Source organism: Haematobia irritans, chromosome 1 (assembly GCF_050003625.1).
Source record: "Haematobia irritans isolate KBUSLIRL chromosome 1, ASM5000362v1, whole genome shotgun sequence".
NCBI classification, from domain to species: Eukaryota; Metazoa; Arthropoda; class Insecta; order Diptera; family Muscidae; genus Haematobia; species Haematobia irritans.
Window position 1 is genome coordinate 207,249,736 of NC_134397.1, and position 24,724 is coordinate 207,274,459.

Genomic DNA, 24,724 nt, shown 5'->3' on the forward strand with positions numbered 1-24,724 from the left:
AAACGGACCCCCAGATTTAACTTTCGTAGCCTCTTAGAAGAATGTATTCGTATACCATCATCATCGCCAAAAATGGAATAGAGTTCATCGATGCACTGGTATTAAGTTAATACACGTCGAAAGTTGTAAAAAATAATCGCATGAAAATGTTTATTATATTTTAATATTATTTCTTGTGCGAGATGTATCTTTTAAGTTGATGCCAACCACAAAAATAGCGCTCGTATGTTAAAACATTCTGAATACGTATAACCTCTAATATGTCAAGCTTTACGATAGATCTGTCATTTGGCAGATTACAATCCCACCAAAAAAACGGACTACCCTCGTAATGAAGTGACTTGTATTAATTAACCGCGGAGTATTTATTTGTTTTTTTGTTTTTGTCCATGTTAAGACTTTACACTCAAAAACCAAAAAGTGGACTTTACACTCAAAATAAAGTGAACCCTACAGGGCACTAAAGACAATTTAACTCTATTTTAGTTCATTTATTATATTTTAGTAAAAATTTCTTCATTATGAGAATAAGTTTTTGTGTAAAATAGTGGGAAAACAATTATACACAAATGAAGCACTAAATTCGTATTTCCCACAGAATTTCTGCAAATTTGTAAAATTTTACACAGATGCACCCATATTAAAATTCGTATGAAGCTAAAGATATTATTGAAATTTTTAACTATATTTTTTTTCCTTAAAACCACGAAATTTTCTTTAATAAGTAAAAAAAATAATTTATGTCTTATAAATTTTCTTAAGTTTGTCGAAAAATATTTACTTGTTTTTGTAATACAGTTTAGTTAAAATTTTCCAAAATTAACATGTATTTTTCTTCCTGGTGGGTTCACATTTTTTTGGGGGAGCTTTAAAAAAATTATATTGTACGGCAAACAAGAATAATTTTTAAATTGAAAAAAAAAAATATGCAAATACTAGGTTAGGTTAGGTTAGGTAGCAGCCCGATGTATCTGACTCACTTAGACTATTCAGTCCATTGTGATACCACATTGGTGAACTTCTCTCTTATCACTGAGTGCTGCCCGATTCTATGTTAAGCTCAATGACAAGGGACCTTTTTTTTATAGCCGAGTCCGAACGGCGTTCAAAATTGCACTGAAACCACTTAGAGAAGCTTTGAAACCCTCTGAAATGTCACCAGCATTACTGAGGTGGGATAATCCACCGCAGAAAAACTTTTTGGTGTTCGGTCGAAGTAGGAATCGAACCCACGACCTTGTGTATGCAAGGCGGGCATGCTAACCATTGCACCACGGTGGCTCCCATGGTGCAACATATAAACAACATATAAATGGATTTCCACACATGAAAATTAAGTAGATTTATATAACAACAGTCTCAGCTCATATCTAACATATGCGAAGGTTGTTCATTTAATTAAGAAAATATAAATTCTTTGCAAATATGAGAACATTAAAAATTTTGAACAATTAAAAATTTGACAGCCTACATTGTAGAGGAGCACACCATAACACCATACCCTTTATGTGATTCCGTTAATGCAAACAAATGGGTCAGGATTTTAGCCACACACTTCAGGATGAGTGAAATACATGAACCATGAACCTAACACCCACACACTTACTAAAATATTCTCAAGATTTTGCGATTACATATTTATGCTTAATGTATGTAACACACTTTCAACGGCGTTAAAGATAACAACGCAATAAAAAGCAACAAGAAGTATAGCATATTGTTAGGCTCACCTTACTAATCACACGCACACAACTACAAAAGTACAACACTCTCAAGCTATGGTGTCACTCTTGTTCTCTTTCTCCTGCTCTCATTATTTTACTGTTTCGGGTGGATTATAATTGAAAAGGGATTTGTGTTGAGATTTTATTAATCAAATTTTGAATCTAATTATGTTTCATAAAACCAATGTAGGCAAAATATAGCGTAGGCATTTTTACTATGGCTGCTTTTGTTCATGGCTTGGCGGTGATGATGATGGTTTCGTGGGTATTAATGCAGATGGTGGTGTTGATTTCTAGTCGAAACTGGGATATTAATGACTTTGAAAAGTATGTACACATTTAATATTAATTAATTGCTAATGTAATCGAAACGTATTTTAATCATTAAAATCTAATTCCCTTTGTAAAGTTGACATAAACCCAAATTGTGTATGCAAAATTTGTATGGTATATATTTAGGATATAAATTGCAAAGTATATGTTTAGGGGCAAAGCAACATAGTTTATCCCAATTAAAAAGGGTAGCATGGATATAAAATTCTGTGGCATAGCAAAGCAAATATTATTTTAGGATATTGATTACTAATCACATTTTTGTTTTTTTATTCTTTTCGTGAGAAAAAGATGTTAATAACTGGAAAAATTGCTTGAACCATAGAATTTAAAAAACACAAAAGTTAAGGAACATTTTTATGATGGATTTAACTTTATTTTAGCTCATGAAAATTAATTGATGTCAGTTCCAAATGTGAGAAAATGTTCCTTTTATTTTATATTAACTAGATTTTGCTTACTTTAATAACATGAACTACAAATTAGAAAAAAATATATAATATACACTGCTCCATTTTGTAGATAACATCTCAAATCCTTCAAATTTGTTAGGTGCTATGCACTAATAGAAAAAATTACGTTTTAATTTTGGCGAACATTTCCACGAAAAATATTCACACTTACGTCCACGGGCGTTCACAATTTCTGAACGGCTTTCGCAAAATGTCATATTATCGTTGTCAGATTTATTCACTTTCTTGAACGGATCGTTTTGAAACGTGATGGGGTTTTCTGTGGATGTGAGCATTATTACCAAAGCCTACCTATATGCCCTAACTTATACCCTGCACTAAAAAAAATGAACACTCTATTTTACTAAACACAATTTACCTTTATTTTAGTTCACTTAATTATTAACAGGTTGACTGATAAGTCCCCGGTCTGACACATAGATGGCGTCGCTAGTATTAAATGCATATTATTTTTATATAGTACACAGAAAAAAAGTGTCTCGTAAATTTAAAAAGATTTTTACAATAATTTATTACAAGAATTTTCCAGAATTTTAGTTCATTTTTCGTATCTTCAACGAAAATTAACTACTCGAAAGGAAATTTTACAAATTCTAAGTAGCAATCGTTTAGTTCATGGCCTACAAAATACAATGAACATTTCCTTAAAAAATTTCTTAACTGGTAGTTAAAAATTCGTTTGTCATGCTATAAAACTACTTGTGAAATGTAAAGTATTTTCTAAATAATAAGTGCAATTTACTATAAGATTTTTTGTATGAGAAAATATTTTTTTACGAAAAATGAACTTGAAAGTGGATAGCAATTTCTTACTGACAATTCCTATAGTTAATAATTGTTGGTAAAAAAATTACCCAATGAAATATTTTTAATTAAAATTATAGACATTTTCGTCAAAAATGGTAGATAACATTTCATGAAAATTTTGCAAATTTTAAGTTAAACGTTTCATCGTTCATAAACTGGTGTGCCTTTACGAATATTATTCTTAGAGTAAATTGTCAGCAGATGCGATGAACTAATGCATAGTACAGAGATCTTTATTGGCATAGTGGAATGTGATTAATGTAAAGATGATGTTACTTGAGTTTTGTTGTGTATACATGAGCGTGGGGTTGTTTTTATTTTTGTTCATTTAGTGGTTTGTGTGTGTGTTTGTTATTCGCGGATGGTTTATTTGGCTGGATGAGGTGTTGTTTTCAAAAAAGGCACATGTGTTTTTGTTGTTGTAAGAATGTTTTGGCTTTGCTTGGTTTTGTTTGGCATGCTTCAGTTGTATAGTTGGCGTTGGCGTGGGCTGTTGCATCTTTTAAGTAGGTATGCAACAAGAGAATAAAAAGGCATGGAATATATTGGATTTTTGAGACATATATTGGTGTTTGTTTATTAAACCTTTTAAATGAAAGTTATTAATATTTTATCGGTAGTTTAGAAAAAAAAATTATTAAGAATATTTAGGAAAATATGTTGAAATTGAAAGTGTATTGAAATTTTTATTATTCTATGTAAAAAAAATTAATATTCAATTCAAGATGAATTTGGAAAATTTTTGTTATATCTCAGCGTATAGTTGATTCATAAAGTGGTAAGTATTTTTTAATATGACTTTCTTTTAAAAATAACATTTTTTATGTATATTATTATTTGTTAATTTTTTTTTTTGAAACCAGTTTAATGTTTTTCTTTGTTGTAAAAACAATATTTAAATTCAGAGCAGCTCCAGATGGATTCGAACAAATTTAAAAAATAGAGAATTGGTAAGTTTTCTTTTAAAAATTTACTTTATTTCAACTAGAATATTTACGTTTTTGTGACCTTTTTATCATCAAAATTACAGGTTTTTAATACCTTATTTTAGTATTTCTTTAATCAAATTTTTTGATTAAATGTAATATTTTTAATGTAAAAACAAATATTTAATTTCAGAATAACCTCTTAAAAATTTGGACACATTTTTAGTACTCCTTTGCCTGTAATTTAATAGTGAATTGGTAAGGATTATTTAACATTCTTCTAACCCTCGACAGTTATCCTTATTTTTTGTACATTAACGTCATCCTTCGTCATTTTGACTACGGCTGATTTCAAGACGCTATAATTTTCATCGTGAGCGAAAAAGTGAACCAAACTTGAATTTATTTTCTTATTCAATTTGATTTTCAGTAGCATAAAACAAAAATGCATAAAACTTAAATTTACCATTTCCCAATAGACTAAAATGCATTTTAAATCGAAAATTCAGTGTACTCTAGAAACTTTTGTTTCTGTTTTTTAATACACTGATCCCATTCGTATTTTTAAGAGTGATTTGGCATCACAATAAGTTAATAAGTTCCACAACTAACAAGCAGTTGAACAAAAATTAAAAAAATATGACGTTTAGTAGCAAAAAAGTATAACCGCTTCAAAACAGAGGTGAAAAATTTTAGACCCAACATTAAATAGTACACCCTCACAAAAAATCGCTTCTGTAACATATACTCCCAAACATATTTTGCTTCAAGCATATACATTTTTGGGTATTGCCCAAACATTTATATGTTTGATCTCTACCAATATATAATATGTTTGAAAGCATATTGGTCTAAACAATATATGTTTGGGTAGTCTAAGTTCCAAACATTTTGTATTTTTGCATCCAAATTCAATAATGTTGTCTTCCAAAAACAATATGTTATTATGTGACCATTTAATATGTTTGGAAGCATTTTGCACCCAAAAATATTATATGCTTAAAAAATTCTCCCAAACAATATTGTGCTCAAAATTTTATTTATTTATTTATATATTTACAATCATAATGAATTATGAAAATAAACAGGTAATATAGGTGCTAACAACATAGGTTTTCGACCTGAATGCTCAAAATTTTGTTTCTGCCCAATTGTATATTCCCCCACACCTTTCTCACTTCCACGAGATTTTTTAGTTCTTAGCACCTTTTTCTCTAATACAAACATTGTAGAAGAAATTATTCAATTTTATGATTTTTTTATTTTAATTTTACCTTTTGCCGGACGGGGATTCGAACAGCGGACCACACAGTTTGTAAGGATCAAAGAAGTAGCTGATCAATTGCCCAAGGAAAAATAAAATGTTAATTTTGTAATAACAAGCAACAACCACCAACTTAATTCAATATCGCTCCCTGTTAAATAGCGCTCCAAGCTACTAAACACATATATGTTTATAGGCTATTTCTAAATTAATATATGTTTGCATCCAAGCATATTATATTTGCAAACATTTTATGTCGCAAACATAATATGTTCTAACATATTAACATATATGTCCCAAACATGTTATGCTAGTTTATGAACATTATATGCTTGCACTCAAAAATATTGTGTTTAAAAATTTGTGTTCCAAACATATAATGTTTATAGCCAAACATATGAAAAACAGTCTTTTTCATCCGTGTAGGTTAGGTTAGCTATACTCGTAGTAGCAGCCCAATATTTCAGGCTCACTTGGACTATTCAGTCCACTGTGATACCACTGTGGTGACCTTCTCTCTTATCACTGAGTGCTGCCCGATTCTATGTTAAGCTCAATGACAAGGGACCTCCTTTTTATAGGCGAGTCCGAACGGCGTTCCATATTGCAGTGAAACCAATTAGAGAAGCTTTGAAACACTCAGAAATGTCACCAGCATTACTGTGGTGGGATAATCCACCGCTGAAAAACTTTTTGGCGTTTGGTCGAAACTGGGTTTGAACCCACAACGGGCAGGCTAACCATTGCACCACGGTGGCTCCCGTGGTAGAAGTGATCTCTGTTCAACACTCCGTTCGATCACTCGTACACACAAAAAAATATGTTTTGTCTTCAATCACGAAATTAATTGATCCAATTAAATTTTTAATTGAAATATCTTCAATAACAGAAATGATAGATTTTTAATTGGAAAAATGTTCGTGATAATTTTTTTTCTGTGTATAAAAAGGAGTCTCTCATTTTGTATCTTAACGTAGAATTCGGCTACACTCATTGAGAGGAGTTTACCATCTGTGGGATCATATACTATAGCTGGTTAATGTTGGTGCGTCGTTAAAAACAGATAGGCATTGTAGCTAACCCAACTTATGGAATAACTTCATCAATCACTACTGTCGGAATAATGTTTGGTTGCGTTTAACTTCCATTGGCTGTAGCTAAAAGTGTATTAGAAAGTACTTGCAATGTTAGCCACACTGTTAGAAAAATATGTTTTTCATATGTTTCGATATAAACAAAATGTGTTTCGGGCACAATTTTTAAACACAATATATTTAAGTGCAAACATGTAATGTTCTCAAACTAACACTAAATGTTTGGAACACATATGTTAATATGTTAGAATATATTATGTTTGGGGCATGCATGTTTCATAAAAATTATATGTGTGAATGTAAACATATATAAATTTACAAATTTCGAGTAAACATATATATGTTGTGATATTTTATTCAGAGAGCGACAGAGAGAGAGAGAGAGTATAGAGAAAGAAATAGAGATAAAAACCGGGAGGGTTGACGAAAGATATCAAATTAACACAGCGAGAGAATCGAAAGAGAGCAATTTCTGTGAAACCGCTTATATGTTGTTTCGGAAACTGCTTTATGATAAGGCCAAAAATTTTATACGCTTAAGTGTAAATATTATTTAATTTAAGTCTAAATATTTTTTAATTTGTGTATATTATAAAATTATTTATGTATGTTTATACTCGACCCCACGTTCTTCCTTTGTTAGAGTTTTTGAATTCCTTCCAAAATATCAAACTTTTATACCAAAACCAGTTTTTTATTACAAAATTTTTATTTTTGCAATAAAAAAATAATATTTTATCCAAAAGCTCAGTCCATTTCGTTTATATCAAGCACTGTTTCTGACTGTAAATCTTTAATAGCCCACATTTCGAAGTTTCATTATAAAAATTTAATATAGTATAGATATAAATGTGTAAATTAAAAAAAAAAAAACAATTGGTGTTTGGTCGGAGCAGGGATCGAACCCACGACCCTTGCATGTACGGCAGACATGCTAACCACTGCTCCACGTTGCCAACACATGTATGTTTCTGTTAAATAATGTTATGTTTGCATGGGCTCGTGGGCGCTGCAAACTATGCTATATAAATGTAACTTATAACGATAATTGTCTTCTGGTGACTATAACAGCTACGTAGCTCAGTGGTAGTGTGTTGGCCTACAAACTGTATGGTCCTCGGTTCGATTCTCCGTCCAGGCGAAAGGTAAAATTTAAAAAAATTATAAAATTGAATAATTTCTTCAACATTATTTGTATTACAGAAAAAGGTGCCAAGAACTAAAAAATTTCGTGGAAGTGAAAATTATGTTAGGGAATGAGCACAATCTTCTTTGGGGAAAATTCTTCCAAGCATATAATATTTTTGGGCTCAAAATGCTTCCTAACATATAATATTTTCTCATATAACAAACATATTAATGTTTCGGCAGTATCCAATAATATATGTGCTTCCTGCAAAATATGTTTGGAACATATGTTAGAGAGGCGATTTTTTTTTGAGGGTGCAATAACCTTTTTCTCTTATAATTCTTCCGTAGCTTTAGATCGCTCCTTTTAATGCTATGGAAATATTTACACTACAAAAATATCCCTGATATTAGATAACATTCACGATAAGTCAACGAGAATTCATATATTTTGCTTAACTCAGGGGAAAAATCAACAAACAATTTATATAGCATATCCTAAGGATATTTCGGTATGTCACCAATTTCAACCACAAATGCTCCCAAAAGTAAAAATAACAAAACAGCATTATTTGTTGTTATAGGGAAGAAGGTAAAACACAACAACAAAATATTCATATTAGACCCCCAAGTCTTATTTATTGTTTAAAGAAGAGACCAATCATATAAATCTAAGATTCTGTTTTCTTTTTTCGCCAAAAAATTAAAGATCTGTAGCCCAAGTCTTTCGTATGCAAGCACCTAACACCCAACCCTAGTCATGAGCTACAAAATACAGTAGAATCACAATGATGAGGAGCCGTAAAATAACACCACAAAAAAACTGCCAACATCTCATAATCACATGTAAGCAATTTTTCTTGCCATTTTGCTACACTATTAAAGCAAAACCACAATACAAGCCCCTTTCCGGTTTATTTTGTGGTAATCGGGTGGGAGTAAAGGGGGGCCAAGAATGAAGGTGAAGGTAGGTAAACCGAAATCTTCCCGCATTTCCTACCCTTCTTGTTATCATCGTTCTTATCACAAGTTTGCTTAAAAAAATTTGAGTGATAGTTTGTGTGTGTGTGAGCGTTTTTGGGTTTGAATTAGTATGTTATTGTTTTTGCTAACACAAGCAAAACCAACATTGCAACATTTAACACCAACCCTTCTTTATATATATGGTAATTCATGCCCAATCTCCCACTATTCTCTCATCACTGTGTGTGCATGTGTGTAGGGCAGATGAAACAAATCAAAAATATCCCTGACTTTCGTTAACTTTTTTCCTTGACTGTTTTGATTTGTATTTGTGAAGGAAAAGGACCAACAACTGTTATTACCCATACATGCAAAATAATGCGCGCGTATTCAATCAAATAGAAAGAGAGGAGATAACGAGAGCTAGTTTCAGTAACATTTGGCTAAGAGAATGTAAGTGTAGCACTGAGAACTAATTTCGTTTCTTGTGATTTTTTCTCTCTCTCATCTCATCTCTACCTCTACCTCAACAAGATAAACGACAGCAAACGAAGATGACTACAACGACAACGGCGACATAACTGTTTATGTAACAATATACCGTAAACTAGCACGTGCTTACACTCTTGCCATACAGAGGCGAAAACAAACATTCGCTCGCACGCAACATCGAAAATGTGTAATACACAAAAGTGTATGAGGTTGATCTGAGAAGTTGGGGTATTTTTTCTGTAGTTAATGACGTCAGGGAATTGACCGTATAACTGAGTGATAGAATTTTTGATGGCAGCATGTAATATTGATGTACGTTTCACCCTTACTGAGATGTTGATATCACGCCAAGTAAATGACTGACCCACCTTCTTTTGACAAGTTTTAGGGTTGACAAAAGTTGACAATGAATCCGCATCACATGTTGGCAAGTTTACCAATTTTTTGTGCCATTAATCATGGAAAGTAATAAAACTAAACAACAAATGACACAACTTGGAGCACAAACCAAAAAAAAATATTTTTTTGGGTTTTCAAATATTTTCTCATTTTTTTTCACACAGAGGAGAAAACCCTCTTGTGCATGATGACCGCAATCATTTAATGGTTATATAAAGCAATTTAAATTTAAGAAAATTAATTTTGTCTTAGAGAAGATGAACATAATTTTTTGACTTAAATTGTAATGAAATTATTTCAATCGCCGCAATAATAATATCAATCACGGATTTCAATTGAAACCCCCATTAATCCAATTAAAAATTGCATTTTTTTTAAATTATGTAAATTATTTTTATTTTGATGAAAAAATTAATTTAAAAAAAATACACTTTAGGACATGTCTTGGACTCACTCCAAAGGACTCGTCTTGGGACAATTTAGTAGGAGAACTCCATAGACAGGTACTCGGACAAACTATTGAGAATCTGTTTCCTTTTTGGCACGAAGCGCATCAGAAGTGATAAACTTTCGAACTATATTGAACAATAGATTATTCTGATAAACGTATTTCACTAAAAGTGTATATCCAATAAGATTCAAGCGAATATGGAAATCAATAAATTATGACTATTTAAAATTTGCGACAAACTGGAGCACCGGTACTAGTCCTGTGATATGTCCGTCAGTAGTAATTTGCACCAATTTCCCGTAGGGAAGGAATTTAATCAATAGAGTCATTGAAAAGACAACGCCAGATACAAATCTCTACACGCCTGACTGTACATGTTCCAGTTCGGGCGAATGAACCTTTCCACAGCATTTAGTATAGATCTGACTGGGATAGATAACTCAATTTTGGGTCCTTTATGCTAACATCTAATGGAGAAAGCATCTAGGAATTATCCTCTTACAAATTGAATCACCTTTACTCCCACTGTGCATCATCTCTTCATGTAGTTCCAAAACCATTTATCTTATTTTTATTTCGTTTTGTTACTGCGGTAATGCAACAACTCGAAAATCATAAAAAAATATTTTTTTTATGATTTGAATCTTAAATACCCACCACATACCCACAACATTATAGTTTCCTTTGAAAATTAGAGGGGGTTTAATGACAGATATTCTCCCAAGCAGGTGAGTTCAACCAGTACGCTTCCCGAAAGTAAATTTAAAGGTTTTACCTATGAAGACTAGATCAGATTCTGGACTTATAAGAACCATTTTTGTTTGAGTTTTAGAGGAATCATAAACATCTCGTGTAAGTGTGCAAGAAAATGATGAAATAACGCCTTGATTTGAAATATTAAATCTGTAGATGTAGATTTTATGGCCATTATTTAAATGATTGCGAGAAGTAATTTCTGGTAATTTCACATTCAGTTTCAAGCAATTTTCATGATCAGTGGTACTATACCCTCAAGAAGTGAGGCCTTACCAAATGGACCGATAAAAACTAAATCCGATACACGTTTATGTGGGTCTAAAATACCAGTATATTTACAATTTCAAACAAATTGGATAAAAACTATGGATTCTATAAGCCCAAGAAGTAAAATCGGGAGATCGGTCTATATGGGGGCTATATCAAAACAAGGACGATACTCACAATTTTGGATACACCTCTTTATGGTCCTAAAATGCCTCTAGATTTCCAATTTCAGGCAAATTCGATAAAAACTACGGTTTCTATAAGACCAAGGCCCCAACTCGGGAGGTCGGTTTATATGGGGACAATATCAGAACCTGTACCGATATAGCCCATTTTCGAACTTGACCTGCTTGCAGAAAAAACACGATTTTGTGCAAAATTTCAGCATTATTGTTTCATTATTAAAGACTGTAGCGTGATTACAACAGACGGACAGACATCCATACAGACAGACGGTCATGGTTATATCGTCTTGGAATTTCTCCCTGATCAAGAATATATATACTTTATATAGTCGGAAATCGATATCTGTTTTCGAACGGTCCCATCGCCCACTTTCCGCCCCTTCCGACCGTGAGGGCCTCGTCCCCATGACGTAGGTACAGCGTACACACCATGATCCGGACCATGGCGGGGTGGAGGCAGAGGGATTTAACCAGCTACAGAGAAGGACTCATCAGCCGTATAAATTACAAAACAAGACAAAATATTAGGTTATTCAATAAAACAAATGTATCAGTTATCCATATATGCTAAAATTCTCCACTTCACCATATCAATACTTAAGTTAATGTCAACTAGATGATAGATTGAATTAAAATTAATGCACATCCTAACAGGTTGGCTGATAAGTCCCCGACGATTATAACGACCTTCCAATTTTTTGATACCTTTTTGGTAGTACTGCTTCGGTTTTGCCTCAAAATAGGCCTCAGTTTCGGCGATCACCTCTTCATTGCAGCCAAATTTTTTCACTGTGAGCATCCTTTTGAGGTCTGAGAACAAGAAAAAGTCGCTGGGGGTCAGATCTGGAGAATACGGTGGGTGGGGAAGCAATTTGAAGCCCAATTCATGAATTTTTGTCATCGTTCTCAATGACTTGTGGCACGGTGCGTTGTCTTGGTGGAACAACACTTTTTTCTTCTTCATATGGGGCCGTTTTGCCGCGATTTCGACCTTCAAACGCTCCAGTATAATAGTCACTGTTGACCTTTTTTTCCCTTCTCAAGATAATCGATAAAAATTATTCCACGCGCATCCCAAAAAACATAGGCCATTACTTTGCCAGCGGACTTTTGAGTCTTTCCACGCTTCGCTGTCCACTCAGCCGACTGTCGATTGGACTCAGGAGTGTAGTGATGGAGCCATGTTTCATCCATTGTCACATATCGACGGAAAAACTCGGGTGTATTATGAGTTAACAGCTGCAAACACCGCTCAGAATCATAAACACGTTGTTGTTTTTGGTCCAATGTGAGCTCGCGCGGCACCCATTTTGCACAGAGCTTCCGCATATCCAAATATTGATGAATGATATGACCAACACGTTCCTTTGATATCTTTAAGGCCTCTGCTATCTCGATCAACTTCATTTTACGGTCATTCAAAATCATTTTGTGGATTTTTTTTGATGTTTTCGTCGGTAACCACCTCTTTCGGACGTCCACTGCGTTCACCGTCCTCTGTGCTCATTTCACCACGCTTGAATTTTGCATACCAATCAATTATTGTTGATTTCCCTGGGGCAGAGTCCGGCAACTTATTATCAAGCCAAGTTTTTGCTTCCACCCTTTCAGAAAACAGTATTTTATCAAAACACGAAATTCCTTTTTTTCCATTTTTTTCACAATAACAAAAGTTGATTCACAAAAGATGCTCTATCTCACAAACTATTTGACTTACAGACGTCAAATTTTGACACGAATCATTTGAAGGTTGGTACTATATAAAAATAATATGCATTTAATACTAGCGACGCCTTGTCAGACCGTGTGTCAGACCGGGGACTTATCAGCCAACCTGATACGAATGGGCTCCACGGAGGCATAATTCGAACGTTGAAAATCAATTAAAAGAAACTGGTAATTCCTAGATGCCCTAAAAGGAACATTTATCCTAATCCTAGATATCAATTCAGAGCATGGAATATCGCCACAAACTAGCCTATAAATCATCATGGAGCCCAACATCGTCCGTCGGCTCCTAAGAGTAGGCAAATGAATCTGCCTCAATCTACACAGAATCATGATAGAAACATTAAGTTAATTAAGTCAATGATAGAAAATTTTAAAATTTTTAATTAAAAAATTAATTGATACAATTAACTTTTTAATCAAATTCGGAAGACTAATTCAGTTAAAAAAAAGTGATGAAACTTTTCTTAAATTTTTAATTAAAAATGTTTTTCAAACAATCGATTGTTAATCTAAATAAGAACTCTAAATCAATTCAGAAAGTAATTGAAAATTAAAAAATTAACTGGATCAATTAATTTCGTGATTGAATCAGAAAAATAAATTTTTGTGTGTAGAAGTGTAAGGAGGAAGAACAACAACAACAAGAACTGCTTTTGAACCGATTCTATCTTATCAATGTAAACATCATACTGAGGATCCCACACGATAGAACCGTACTCCAGAATAGGTCTAACAAGGGCAGTAAAAAGCCTCTTGGTAACATAAGGGTCCGACAATTCCTTCGCCCAACGCTTTATGAATCCTAGATCCCCAGACGCCTTACTCACCATTGAATTAATGTGATCATTAAAATTAAGACTACGATCCATAACAATGCCAAGATCAAAAAAAAAAATAAACCTCCTCCAATAACGTGGCCTTTATACTATACCGAACATCAATAGACCTAGACCTGAAAAAACGCATAAACTTGCATTTCTTTAAATTCAAATCCATTAGATTTATCCTACACCAATCACCGAAGCTATGCAAATTATCCTGTAATAAATGCACCCGACCAGAATTATCGAACGAGGAGAATAACTTAATACGTATTCTCCCGAGTTATAAAATAATCATCCGATTATAATGTTTGATTCACAGCATGTATAGGCTACCTTTAGTATATATATGAAAAAAAATTGTCATATCGAGTTCAGGTTTCCGGAAAATGGGTGTCGTCGTATGACAACGCTATGATAATAAGCTTTTTTATTTTTTTCTGTGCAGCGATAACGGTACATTGATGCATTGAACATGCCAATGTTTCTGTCGTCATATGACGACGCTATGCGAATATGGGTTAACATCATCAGCATACATCAAAATCCTATGTGTTTCGATGTGTAACAAACGGAATGACAAACTTATTATACCCCACATCACCATTCTATGGTGGTGGGTATGAAAAGCGAGAAAATCTAATTAAAAGAACTTACTGTGTATTTAAAATAAAGAACGTCTTTGGGAGGAAATTTATGGAAGTGCTTTTAAAGTTGTGCCTTTAAAAGAACTTTAAATTTTTTTGCTGGTTTATATGGTCCCATAAGCCAGGGACTTGCTCCGATGTAGGGTAAATTTTCTACAGGGAGTAGAACTAACATTCTAACTATGCATGCCTAATTTGGTTGAAATCGGTTCAGATTAGATATACCTTACGTATATATCTTTTTCTGTAGCATTCTTATATTTTTATTTTATTTAGAAACTTCATCTTGAAACACGCATACACTCGACCGCTGTTTACTTTCGGGCTCATACGCGAAAATCCACGATTAAAAGTCTCTCACGATGTCGTAGAGGTGTTTCGAAGCACCGCGGTGGTGCAATGGTGATAAGTTCACCACCATAAACGGAATAGATCAATTATTATGAATTATCATTAATTCAAATTATTTTATAACTATTTGTCTTAGTCCTGTCATACGCACATCGTTTCGAGCCAAAATATTACAAAATATCATCATTATCATTGTCATCATCATCACGCCAAACACGTATTCCCGAATTGAGGGCAATGTCGGAAGTTTTGCAAAATGTGAATGAGTGGCACACATAAATGAAACAAATAAAATAAAACAAAATAAAATAAAGGAATAGAGAAGAAGAAAATATAAAAGAACAAGTTAATGGTCTTTTTTTGGGTGGGAGGGGGTGTTACAGGCACAAGCAAATGGCCGAGAGCTGCTGCTGCTGCTTCAACTCCTACTCCAACTTCTGTGCTTACTTCTGCTACTGTGTGTACGACAAAAGCAATAGAAAAGGAGCAAGATGAATCACGCGATTTTTCGTTTATGTTTTTTTTTTATTTTGCCCCTTCCTTCCTTCCGTTTTTTCGGTAACGTTTTCGTGATGAAAGGCGGTGATAACGTAAGCTCGTCATTAAATTGAATGGAAAAAGATGAATAACTATTTGTTGAAATATGAAAATATTCACATAAATTTTAAGGTAAACTAACGGTACCATTGTACGGCAGTGTAAACATACGTCACCAAGAATTTACCTTTATATGTATGTGTGTGTACTCACACTTTAGTTCCAGCACAACAAAATGGGATATCCAAATGAGATACTTCTTCAGAGGGAGGAAAGGCGGAATTTCCTTAAAATTTTCACAAATCACTATGCCTTTGCAATGGTTTACAAAAAAATCAATATTTTTTCTCCTTTTTTTCGAATTCACCTTCTGAATATAAACCGCGCCTTTAGCATCAATGAATTATTATTTTTTGTTTAATTTTTCTTTCAATGATTTATAGACTAAAAGTCAATTTTTTTGTTTTCTTCTTCAAAAAAAAAATCTAGTTTAGCATCATCATCGTAAGAGAAATTTAATTGGATCTCTATTTTGTGTTTTTCTTTTCTTGAAATTAATAGACAATTTTTTTTATTAATGAATTTTCTTTTTTCAATTAATTTCATATATGCCTGCCTCCTTTTCTTGCTTATATATATTATTTTTTTTTTCCAGAAGCACCACTCTATGTATGAGATTTGAAGAATAACACTCTTCTTTCACTGGAGATATATGAACCGAAAAAAACGAAGACGACACCGTATGGACCGCGATTACCGTTAACGTTGAATGTGAAAGTCGAACTGAGTATTTGGAATTGAAAAATATTTACTTTCTACACTCAATAGTCTTATTTTTTGGCTCTCACTCTCCCCCAGCTTGGGGGATAGATAGAAAGCAAAGCCTATTGAAGATTTGGCCTTAAGTGTGGGGAAAATTACGGTAAATTTGCTTTTGAATTGCTCTTCTTCTCTCACTATCTCACTCCTCTCTCTCTCTCATTACAAATTGCTTGAGATGGTAAAATGCACATGGTATTTTAGAGTAATGCGCATGATCCATTTACATGTGACACTGCTTTAATGTTATTGTTGTTGCTATTGTTATCGTGGTTGTCCTGTAGCTTTTTTGAGAAATGCGGGGAGGGTGTTTGCGGATATAGCAATATGCTATTTGCAGGCTCACCCTTCTCACTGGCTAGGTGTTTGTTTATGAAAACAAACACAGGGTGACAACTGAGCATAGCTTGAAAATTTGAAATTGGGTCATAGCCCTGGATGAATTTCAAAAAAGGCTTAATTAAATTTACCCTTTCGGAAATGTATCGAAATTAATTTATGATTAAACATACTTTCCAACCAAATGAAAATCTCTTTTACTCTAAAAATAAATACGAATATATCACAATTCCAGGAATGATTATCTCTAATCTGTTTTATTTTCTCTTAATCATAAATAAAAATAAGATTGAAAAAAGAGCAAATTTGTTTTCAACAGAAACTACCATACAAAAACTGTCATACACACCAGCGTATAACAGTTCTATCTTTAATATCAATTTGTCTCTTATATGAGTCAGGTGTATAATACCATGCTCTGGATGAAACGTCGCTAAGTTCATAATTACATTAAATATTTTTTAAATCCCCGGTACATGAACCGTGGATAAAGACAAATAACAACAAAATAATTGTTGCTACAATCACCAAAGATAAGGAAACCTTAAAAAGCTCCACATGTTGCTGCAATGTGAAATGTGGCATTTATGTAAATTCAATTATAATAGTATTTAAAGAAGGGGCGATATATTGAAGACCAAGGTACATAGCACGACTCAACTCGCATAATTTTTGGATAGGGCTTCCAACCTTCGCTGGGACAATAAAATAATGACTTAGCATTTTTCCATTTATATATTATTATAACCAAAGAAATAAAACTTGGCCGTTGGTTTTGAAATATAATAATTAGATTTAGACAAAATTAAAAATATATATTTAGAGAAACTTAAAAAAATATATTCTTCTGGAACGAAATAAAATAAATAATTGAATTTTTCATTAAAGTATTATTTTTGATTTGTAATCAAAATCAATTAAATTTTTAATTGAAACTACACGGATGAAAAAGACTGTTTTTCATGTGTTTGGCTTTAAACATTATATGTTTGGAACACACATTTTTAAACACAATATTTTTGAGTGCAAGCACATAATGTTCATAAACTAGAATAACATGTTTGGGACATATATGTTAATATGTTAGAACATATTATGTTTGGGACATAAAATGTTTGTAAATATAATATGCTTGGATGCAAACATATATTAATTTAGAAATAGCCTATAAACATATATGTGTTTAGTAGCTTGGAGCGCTATTTAACAGGGAGCGATATTGAATTAAGTTGGTGGTTGTTGCTTGTTATTACAAAATTAACATTTTATTTTCCCTTGGGCAATTGATCAGCTACTTCTTTGATCCTTACAAACTGTGTGGTCCGCTGTTCGAATCCCCGTCCGGCAAAAGGTAAAATTAAAAAAAAAAAATCATACAATTGAATAATTTCTTCTACAATGTTAGTATTACAGAAAAAGGTGCTAAGAACTAAAAAATCTCGTGGAAGTGAGAAAGATGTGGGGGAATATACAATTGGGCAGAAACAAAATTTTGAGCATTCAGGTCGAAAACCTATGTTGTTAGCACCTATATTACCTGTTTATTTTCATAATTCATTATGATTGTAAATATATAAATAAATAAATAAAATTTTGAGCACAATATTGTTTGGGAGAATTTTTTTTAAGCATATAATATTTTTGGGTGCAAAATGCTTACAAACATATTATATGGTCACATAATAACATATTGTTTTTTGGAAGACATTATTGAATTTGGATGCAAAAATACAAAATGTTTGGAACTTAGATTACCCAAACATATATTGTTTAGACCAATATGCTTTCAAACATATTATATATTGGAAGAGATCAAACATATAAATGTTTGGGCAATACCCAAAAATGTATATGCTTGAAGCAAAATATGTTTGGGAGTATATGTTACAGAAGCGATTTTTTGTGAGGGTGTATAAAAAATGTTCTGTGTGCTTTAGTTGTTTTTAAAGAAAACTTCACTTGTCTATCAGTCTCAGTGTACAATGAAAATAATTTTAATTTTTACAGAATTTTCTATAAAAATAAAATGTCAACTAAACTTTCAATAAAAATATTTTTTGATCAAAAATTAAAATGTAGACAATATGAGAATAAACAATGCAAACAATAATGTTGATCAACAAAGTTCCTTAATCTTCTTTGCCCATAAAGCTCGAATAATAATGAATTGTAAATTAAAATCATGCATTTGGACGTTAATCGCCTATTTCGGTATCAGGCTAACATGAAAAGTGATAATAATTAAAATTTTCTATTATATTACATGTTAGCCTGATAACGAAACAGGCAATTGACGTCCAAATGCATTACATCTAATTATACAATTATTCTTCGAGCTTTATGGACAGATATAGATTAAGGATCTATATCTGTCCATAAAGCTCGAAGAATAATTGTATAATTAGATATTAAAATTTTCTTGTAAAGTACCACCGAATATTAATTCGGCATATATTCGGTATTTACGCTGAATATTCTTCACTACTGTTAGACTCACCTGTGTGGTCCGTATTTTCTACAACGAAAAGGTCAAATGCTCAGCTATTAACATTTGGCCAACAGCAAAATTTCTCTATGAGAATTTTCTTCGCCTAGTCTAGTCAACATTTGCACGAGACACTTTGGCATCCCCATGTATATTAATTATTGTTTTTGCACAAATCCACAAAATCTCAAACACACACACATACACACATACACTCATGTACTCACAATACGGCAAAATGTACATGAGAGGTAAGCATATTACATATTTTGTTTGCGTTTTTCACAAATTAAATTAGATAATAATAAAAAAATATTTGGAAATAGAAAAATTATTTCCTCTAAAAGACAAACACCAATAATTATGAAAATTATTATCTGCAAATCACTTCACTAATCCTTAATACAGCAAAAAACACTTTGCGTAGCTAGAAAATTTTTTCGAACTTATTATAGCATTACTTATATTTAATATTTGTTTGGTAATTTTCAATATTTATAGAGAGAACAAATAGGAGACGCGATATTTGCGTAAAAACCGAATGAAAACTAAAAAAAATTGCGCCTAAATGAAATTCTCTTTTGTTTACTTTAGTTTTGTATCGCAATGGCAATAACGGCAATTTTGACCAGCCTTGCCATATCGTTTCTATGGATATGAACAAAGACGTATATAACTAGATGTCGCACTTACATATTTGGCAATATCCAATAGATGTCGTCGTTGCATATTGGTCCAATCTTTCACTCATTGGAAAAGTTCATTTCTGATCTTGCACTCAATGGCAGTGTTGCCGTTTTAGGAAATTTTATGAAATTTTGTAAAATTGATTTCTGCAAATGACAAAACAAAATTATTAGCACAAAACTGCTAACCAATAAGCTAAATGAATATTAAGAATTGTCAAGGAATGCATAATTTACTACAAAGTATAACTTCCTCTTACATATTGGAGTTTTAATAAACTGCGGTATGATAATGATTTTGTATGATAAAATTTGCTTTGAAAGGCAAAGGCTGGCTATATAGGAAATCATTTATAATTCTGCATTCTTTTATCTGTCATTATTATTATCATGTACTTCTTACGTATATTAGTGAACAATCAACGACTTGTGAAGAAAAAGTCATATAATATGAATAAAATTATCTCCAGATTTGAATAACTAAAATATAATTAGTTTCATTGAATTATATCCGAAAATTTTTTGATGTATTTGATTTTCAATTGGCCTTGATTATAAATAAAAAATTAGACAAAACCTTTACCTCATTTTTCTGATGTGTGATTTTTTATATTTACGTATTTATAAATTGTACTACGACAACACTGTTCATTCATTATTCTCTTTATTTCGATTATTTCTTTTATTTCCACATTAATTCATCTATTTGGTTAGACATAAGGCTAAACTTGAGTTGTCCTAAAACCCAGAATAATATGTACAAGTCGTGGTGATCCTTACCCTGCCAGCATTTCAAAGTTCCATTTCATCTTCATCGCTACCACCCTGCCAACATTTTTTGAATTTGGGGACTCTTTTGAGAATCCCCACTACGTCGAAAACAATCATATACGACATCAAAAACTCGTCGGAAAAGCGCCGTCACTATTGAGAAGTTGTACCACGCCAAGTTACTACAAAAATGTTTCGCATGAGTGCAATTATTAGGTGCCTTTATAGATCAATTTAGAACGACGCCAATAAGGGACCCTCCAAACAATCAGAAAAAGTGCATTTTAAGATAGTTGTAAAAGAATCATTGTGGTCGAGTAAAACACGTTTGTTTAGATATTTATTAATTTGATTAAACATTTACAAATTCTTAAAAATATAACATTTATACCACTATCACATTACATTTAACATAATTTTTGGCATTAATGATGATGTTGAGTTACAAGTAGCGAGTTACATGTTGCTGCGTCAATCAACCAGTGTTTTTATTCCATGGAGGCAGCGTGTCTGTAAAATATCTGAAAAACAATCACTTTATTCCATTTGGAAAATCACCAAATTGTTCACCAATATACCTCTCACAATTATAAGCGTATAATCTATGTTTTCAGAACTTTATTTTCGTTTTTATTTAATTAAAATATAACAAGCTGGTTGCGCTTGGCGTTTCACAAAAAAAATGGCTTTTTTAACAGTAGGGATGGCAAATTACTTGCATGTACTTTTTGATGTACCTTTTCATGATGGTTGAAGTGACATTTACGAGTCTGTGGTAACGATGAGGTTGAAATGGAACTTTGAAATGCTGGCAGGGCACAGACTCGTAAATGTCACTACAACCATCCTATTGTGATGGGGGGCAGCATATCATAAAGTACAAAATGTACTTCATACATGTATTTTGCCATCACTACTTTTACAAAAGCCATTTTATTTTTTGTGAAACGCCAAGCGCAACCAGCTTGTTATATTTTATTTAAATAAAAACGAAAATAAAGTTCTGAAAACATAGATTTTACGCTTAAAATTGTGAAAGGTATATTGGTGAACAATTTTTGATTTTCCAAATGGAATAAAGTGATTGTTTTTCAAATATTTTACAGACACGCTGCCTCCATCGAATAAAAACACTGGCTGATAGACGCTGCAACATGTAAATCGCTACTTGTAACTCTACATTATCATTAATGCAAAAAATTATGTTAAATGTGATGTGATAGTGGTATAAATGTTATATTTTTAAGAATTTGTAAATGATTAATCAAATTAATAAATATCTAAACAAACGTGTTTTACTCGACCACAATGATTCTTTTACCACTATCTTAAAATGTGCTTTTTCTGATTGTTTGGAGGGTCTCTTATTGGCGTCGTTCTAAATTGATCTATAAAGGCACCTAATAATTGCACTCATGTGAAACCTTTTTGTAGTAACTTGGCGTGGTACAACTTCTCAATAGTGACGGCGCTTTTCCGAAGAGTTTTGGATATCGTATACGACTGTTTTCGACGTAGTGGGGATTCTCAGAAGCGCCCCCATATTCAAAAAATGTTGGGAGGGTATATAAACATCCAAAAAATTATGTTTATCTTTACCACAATGATTCCACAACTATCTTAAAATGAACTTTTTCTAATAGTCTGAAGGAGCTCTTGTTGGTGTCGTTTTAAATTTATCTAAAAAGGTACAGAATAATTGAACCCATGCGATGCCTTTTTGTAATAACTTGGCGTGATACAACTTCTCAATAGTGACGGCGCTTTTCCGACGTATTTTGGATATCGTATTTAACTGTTTGCGACGTGTTGGGGCTCTCAGAAGCGCCGTCAAATTCAAAAAATGTTGGCAGGGTAATAAGATGATTAGTCTTCGATTAGTATTGAATTTTATGATATTATTTTCTACTTTTTTTTTTTAATAAATTTTACAAAATCCATAGAATCTTGATTTCGACTTTCAGTTAGAAGTGGGGTTTGCTTTTATACAAATTTCGAAATTGAAAACTACTCTCAACAACGATGATTTTAATCTATTTCATACCGAAAACTGTTTGAGCAATTATTGAGTGGCATTGAATTTCAATTTAAAGATTACATTTGAGAAATTGTTGCTAATGTGTTGAATTTTACTATTGAGGGTAATGTCTGTTTTTTGTTGACAACGCGATTTTCTCAACAATTTCTTGATTTGAATATTACCCAAATCGTTTGAAAATTTTTTTGAAAAATTGTTGAAATTTATCATTTTTCAAAGCCTTGTGTTTATTGCGAAACAAAGAAATAAATTAAACACCCGGCAACTCTCCGTAACTTAATTGTGAAGTTGGTTGCAGTTCATTAAATCTTTTTGCAAACTAAAACGTCAAAAACGGGCGCTAATCATCGAATTTCAGCATATATTTGAATTAACTTTAAATATTAACGAATATCAAAGATTTAAGATTCATTTGTTACGTGAAAATAATAAGCCATAATAAACGTATTCAACATTGCTGCAAGGTTTTCTGTGACATTAACCCATTATTAAATTGAATTGTTTTTGTTGATACACTACACCAACGAACAGAGTATGTAACAAGTGTGAGATTGGTCGATGGTCCGTCTCTTTCAGACTCATACAATCATCCCCACTTGACAATCAGTTGTACTACACTACTCAACTGACGCTCTTTCCCCCTTATACAAATTCTCCGCACTCGATGTTTTGTGTTTTCTCCTTTGGCTCGGTTGTTTGTTGTTGTTGTTTTTTTTGGCAAATTTGATTTTTGTTGTGGATGAGCGTAAAGAAAGAAACGCTACCAACTTTGCCAAAGAGAAGAAGAGCATTTGTCCGCGGCCAACAACATAAAAAATAAAGACAAGAAAGGAAAAAAAACAGTTTTTAAGCATAATAAAATTTGGATATTCCAACAGCAAATTGGATCCATGTACATAAAACTGCAAACAGCCTATAACTCTTGGAAACGTGTATCAAATTTGGTGAATAATCTTTGGAATAGAATTCATTTGCCTGCAAGTTCTCCATCTTTGTTAGCAATCACATACCCTTTAGCAGAAACATCCAGGAATACCGACCCAAATACCACTGTTATAGCCAATACCAGTCCATCTACATCACATCAAACCAAGAATACAGTTGTCCGTAAGGAAGAGGTGAGTTTCCATTGTGTGTTGTGGTGTTTTTTTGTGGGAAATTTATTGCAATAAGTGGACCCCTTGACGATGGTCGGTCATGTGATTTGCCGGCAACGATTTAACATTTTCTCTAGACAGGAGAATAGCAAGGATGAGTTTATTCCAAGTTGAATTTTTCACAACGTGAATCTCGGCAATTCTATCCTTCACATTATTTGAGAGCTGAATTTCTTCATCTATTATGGAACCCAGATTGTGGACATACTCAATCGAGTTCCTTAGTTAGTTGTATCACTAGTAAAACTTGCCTCTTCCTACACTTTAAAGCTTATATCATATTCCCATTAAGTTTGAAATCTACTAAAAGTGCCCTGGCAATTCCTTTTTAATAAGGCAAGTTCTATGAGGCTTAATAAAATATTTGATCAAATTAGGGATTTTTATGGCATCCTCTGTTTTTATACGAGAGTGGGGTATGTGACTTATTATTACAAATTATCAGTGACTCTAAAATGTAAATCTGATATTGGGTTTTGCTTCTATATTTTATGGAAGTTACTGTGTTTTTTCGTCTTTGGTTCAATCCCAATAGAGGCATGATAGCAAATTCTCTAGAATGGAGGTTGAACTTTTCAGTATTCCCGATTAGATTTCCCAGACTTATAGGATTTATCGTCAAGTGTTTAGAAATGGACCCCTGTTCTGACTCCCTTAAGAACATCCTTATCATTAGCTTGCATTATGAATAGGAATACATTAATTGATATAACAGAAGTTTCTGTTTATTTTCTGTGAAGTTGGCATTTTCGCAAGAAAACTAGGTTTATAAAAAAAGATCATGATATCGGTTCCGAATAAACAAAGAAGTGGTACTTACTCCGGGTGTAATGATCTGCTTCGTAGATGAATTAGCAACAATAGCATTAACGATCTATATAGAAACCAATGTATCGTTTACGAATTCATATAATTTAACCAATAAAGAGAGAATTCAAAGTTTAGCATTTTCGCAAATCAGAACAGGGAATAGGAATGTCTAGAATCTTTATTAGTAACGCGCTGAATAATGTGAGTCTTCCTTAAACTGGGAATGGTCCCGTATGATTGGTTTTGAAATTGTCTCTATTGTTATATCGA

At 32.6% G+C, this 24,724-nt stretch overlaps 1 protein-coding gene and 1 long non-coding RNA gene across 5 annotated transcripts in view; one reads left to right on the forward strand and one right to left on the reverse strand.

Moving 5' to 3' along the window:
- The window catches only part of LOC142222505 (uncharacterized), a 329,961-nt gene extending 310,694 nt beyond the window's left edge, over positions 1-19,267 (reverse strand). For 2 of the 4 annotated variants that reach the window (XM_075292674.1, XM_075292675.1), the window contains exon 1: positions 19,005-19,267. The gene's annotated coding sequence lies outside the window, so the exon portion shown is untranslated. Of the gene's footprint in view, positions 1-15,536; positions 16,109-19,004 lie in introns of those variants that run through there. The other 2 variants (XM_075292672.1, XM_075292673.1) reach the window with 1 other exon arrangement.
- Positions 19,268-21,234: 1,967 nt separating this feature from the next.
- On the forward strand, positions 21,235-21,738 carry LOC142219423 (uncharacterized). The gene is made up of 2 exons (XR_012717567.1): positions 21,235-21,488; positions 21,556-21,738. It is a non-coding gene; the product is annotated as an uncharacterized LOC142219423 (long non-coding RNA).
- Positions 21,739-24,724: the final 2,986 nt, after the last annotated feature.